Here is a 4,765-nt window from a genome sequence, read left to right on the forward strand (position 1 = left end):
ACAGATCTGTCTTCTAAATGCCAGCCTCTATTTTCAGCTATTTATCTGACATGTCCCTGAGCCATCTTGCTTAGCTTGGCTTCCCTGGGAAGCAGAATCTGAGGTGGAGATCTCCACATGGTGGTTTATTGGGGGTGCTCTTAGGAACACCACCTGGGAAGCAGTGATGTCTGCATCAAGACAAGGAGTTGCTGAACTGTGTTGCAGCCCCAACAAAAACTCAGTCAGTCCCATAGGAACTTGATGATCCTTCAAATCTGTTCCAAACTGGGCCAAGGAGGCTCAGCCTTCATACCCCAAGATTTACCCACCCTTGGTTGTAGGTCACCCCCAGGGAAGGGGCATAATCTTGAGTGAAAGCACATCCCTTTATAGCAATTCTCACGTTGGAATTCAGCCATGAACCATGGCAGCCAATTTCTCAGACTGCTGGGAAAATGCATAACCAGCAGGTTTATCTCCCCCTGATGACCAGAGGTTGTTGCTCCTGCCAACACCGTGACTTCTTCCCTTGCCTCATGCTATCCTGGCATGAGGAGCCTGAAGTAACTAACGGCTGTCGTGGCCTGAAGTTTCATAGAGACTCTTCTTGTGTTTCCTGATGGAAACATGTCCTTCTGGGAACCACGACTTCTAAACCTATGGAGCCCAGAGTTGCGGGGATGAGAAACAGAAATTCCCTAAGTGGGTCACTGAAGTGATGCCAAGAGAGGCACCTTCTACTTCTACCTTCAAGTATTCTGCCTTCTCTGGTCACAGCACCATGTACTGGCTGTTGATATAGAACACCTATTGCATCCCGGAGAATGACCCCATCCTTGCACACTATCATCTCAAAGTTGGTGCCACAGCTATGCCTTTGAAAGGCCATTCTCTTGCTCTCTTTGGCTGCAGCTTCCAGGTGCCATGGTACATTAGGGCTGGAGGTACAATATGTGGTGGGAACAGTGGAGCCTATGGTCAGGAGTATACTGCTTCACTTCCTTTGCTGTAAAGTAGGTGTGGGTGGCACATCGCAGAATGAACCATCTTCATCTGTATCACCTGCATAGCCCTGGCACTGCATCCTCTGGCACAAAGTTTCATTATCCCAGAATATATTCAAAGCATCCTCCTGGAGCAGAAATTCCTCTCCAAGATCAGTCATTTTTAATGGCATTACTATATAGAAATAACAATATGTTATACAGTATGCCAAAAAAGCCAAATGACTTTTCAAAAAAAAAAAGCAGACAACTTCAAATAAATGTAATGTTTTAGCAGATTGATCTGGACTGGATACCCAGAGTCCCAGGGATATGTGTTCACTGGTCCTTTATCCTTAAAAAGTATGTAAGGGAAGGAAGCACTGATGTGGGAATGAGCGCTGGAGTAGTAAATCAGGAGATCTGAGACCTTGAAACTGGATGTGTCAATTGATAATGATGTAATTTAGTTAGGACATTGAGCAACTTAATGTTTCCTGCAATAGCAACCCCTGTTTCCTCATCTGTGACCCTATGACCCCTATCTGTGACCCTACCTATGAATATCTTTTCCATGTCTTTTCTTGGATGTCTCAAAAGAACCTCAATCTCAACATGTCCAAAACCCATGTCATGATTATTCCTCCTCAATCCAGTGTTGTTTTTGTTTTTTAACATTTTCAATACCTGAAAATGACACCACCACCCATTCAGTCACTCAGGTCAAAAATCTAATTCCCTTTGACATCTATTTCTTCTTCAGTCCCACTGTTAAGTCTATAACCAAGCCCAGCTGACTTTACCTCCTAAAATCAGGCTAGGTGGCTCTAGAATTCATTGGCTCCAGTCCATTTCTTCCACTGCCACCAACACCGCCCACCCACCCCAGTCCTGGCCACTTCCTATCTGGACCAGTGCGTGATCCTCCCAATTGTTCCACCCATGTTTACTCTGCCCCCATCCTATCCTCCTGAGATTCTGGGCACTTAAGCTAAATACCCCACAGATGCGTGCACACATACACACACACACATACCTCTCCCTAATACAACCAGAGTGACCTTTTGAACAGCAAATCCCATCCTGCCACCACTGCCTTCTTGTCAAACATGACCTAAGAGGCAGGACACAGCCGGGCCCCTGCCTCCCTCTCCAGTCTAGTCTGAAATCAAGCTCCCACTCACTACCTATCGGAAATGCTCCTCTGTTATGGGCCAAACTGTGCTCCCCCTCCTCCCAACCTACTGAAAATTCAAGTGTTAAAAGTCCTGATCCCCCAGTAGCTCAGAATGTTGCTGTATTTGGAGATCAAGCTTTAAAAAAGTAATTAAGATAAGTCATGTGGGTGGGCTCTAATCCAACCTGACCGGAACCCTTATAATAAGGGGAAACTGGTACACAGTCACACACAGAAGAAAGACTGTGCAAAGACAGAGAGAGAAGATGGCCATCTATAAGCCAAGGGGAAGAAACCAACCCTGCTGACACCCTGACTTCTGGCTTCCAACCTCCAGAACCATGAGATAGAAATTACTGTTGTGTAAGCCACCCACTCTAGGATATTTCAGTACAGTGGCCCAGCAAACATCTTACCTAAACAAAATTCCTAAATCACATCCAAAAATAATGGCTATCAGTTTCAGAGCACATGCCCTGTGCCAGTGTCTGCCCCCAACCCTCTGTTATATTCTCTCCTTTTATTCTAACGAGAACCATTGCTCCCTGATGAGGAGGAACCTCAGAAGCTCCTGGATCTGCAAGGAGCACCTAGACTCAGAGCCTCTGTTCAGACACTCACGCCATGGCTTCCTGAGGAAAACTTGTCCAGTGTTTCTGGAATTCTTGGGGATAATCTGGATCATTGCTTAAAGTGCAAGTATTATAAAAAGCCAAGTCTCCCTTCCATGTGGGAGCTGAAGAGTGGCTCTCAGCCCAGCTGGTGGAACCCACCTCAAGAGTTCACCATGGAGGCCACAGAAGGAGGAGGCAGGCAGTAGGGATGGGGGGAGACTTTCTGTGGGAAAGCTGTGTGATCTGTGTCCCCACGGTGCTCCCTCCATCCTGCCCTCTTCCTCTCTATCCGAAGGCAGGCCCTCAACAAATGGAGAGTGTGGCCCTGTCAAACCATCAGAGGACTTAAATACTGTATTAACCCTGAGCCTCAGGAGGAGTACTTACATCCATCCATGTCCTTCTGAATTTGCCTGGGAGAGCAATGACAGCTTTAATGTATTGCTTGAAAGTTTGGAGTTATGGTCCTGTCGGCCTAGGCCTGAAAGTTACTTCTATCTGTGAGAATTTGGGCAAGCCATTTGAATTCTTTAAAGTCAGTTTTGCTCAGTCAGACAGGCACAGAGATGCTTCTGGAAGCAACATCACGATGGCTGCCCAAGGAGAACCCCAAGTTCAGTTCAAACTGGTATTGGTTGGTGATGGTGGTACTGGAAAAACTACGTCCATGAAATATCATCTGACTGGTGAATTTGAGAAGTATGTAGCTACCTTGGGTGTTGAGGTCCATCCTCTTGTGTCCCATACCAACAGAGGATGTATTATGTTCGACATATAGGATACAGCCGGTCAGGAGAAATTGGGTGGACTGAGAGACGGCTATTATACACAAACTCAGTGTGCCGTTACAATGTTTGATGTAACATCAAGAGTTACTTACAAGAAAGTGCCTAACTGGCATAGAGATCTGGTTCAAGTGTGTGAGAACATCCCGACGGTGTTGTGTGGCAACAAAGTGGATGTTAAGGACAGAAAGGTTGAGGCAAAGTCATCTGCCTTCCACCGAAAGAAGACTGTTCAGTACTCTGACATTTCTGCCAAAAGTAACTGCAGCTTTGAAGAGCCCTTCCTATGGCTTGCTAGAAAACTGATCGGAGACCCTAACATGGAGCTCGTCGCCATGCCTGCTCTTGCCCCGCCCAGAGGTGGTCAGGGACCCAGCCTTGGCAGTGCAGGACAAGCACGGTTTAGAGGTTGCACAGATGAAGATGCTGGCCTGTGGGAAGATGAGGCTGGGGCCCAGCGTCAGAAGTCCAGTTTTATAGGCAAGTGTCCTGTGATGTCAGCAGTGAGGCGTGTTTGCCACTTTATTACATAGCTAAGCAGAACATGTGCTTAATGTTTGGATGCTGAAGGAGGTGGATGGGCTTTGGAGTGAATGTGGCAGTTAAAAAAAAAAACTTTCATTTTTGGACCTGATATTTAGGTGATTTGGAACACAATTGTTCCTCCTTGAGTTTCAAATATAAAACTGCTATAGTCACATGACATAGCAGAAGAAATGGCAACCCACTCCTGTAATCCTGCCTGAAGAATCTCATGGACGGAGGAGCCTGGCCAGCTACAGTGCATGGGGTCACAAAGAGTCGGACATGGCTCAGGGACTAACATTCTCACTTTCACTTTTTCCCAGAGTAAACAACATAAACTCCGCTGCAAGATTCCTCTGGTTTGCTGATAAATTCAGATCAGAATGTTTATCAAGAGAACTCCAAGCACAATTTTTTTTTTTTAATATCATGAGTGGCATTGAGCATAAATGCTAAAAAAAAAAAAAATACATCTTTGCCAACAGTAACCAACATAAATGTGAAGGACTCTCTCTTGACAGTAGACAGTGTCTGTGATGATGAAGAAGGTTCAAGGAAAAGCTGAGATGAAAGGGAATCCAGGAGAGGAGCGGACCTTGAGTTTCAGTGCCCACAAAAGCCTCACTCCAGTCAATTTAAACTCCTCACGTTATGTTTCAGGGACAGAGACACTAATGAAGCCAGTGAAGCAAGCCACAA

General features: G+C 45.9%; 1 pseudogene; it reads left to right on the top strand.

The window, feature by feature from the left end:
* Nucleotides 1-3,345: 3,345 nt before the first annotated feature.
* LOC128054203 (GTP-binding nuclear protein Ran-like) lies at nt 3,346-4,021 on the top strand (annotated as a pseudogene).
* Nucleotides 4,022-4,765: the final 744 nt, after the last annotated feature.

The sequence above is a fragment of the Budorcas taxicolor genome, chromosome 10 (genome assembly GCF_023091745.1).
Source record: "Budorcas taxicolor isolate Tak-1 chromosome 10, Takin1.1, whole genome shotgun sequence".
Taxonomy (NCBI): Eukaryota; Metazoa; Chordata; class Mammalia; order Artiodactyla; family Bovidae; genus Budorcas; species Budorcas taxicolor.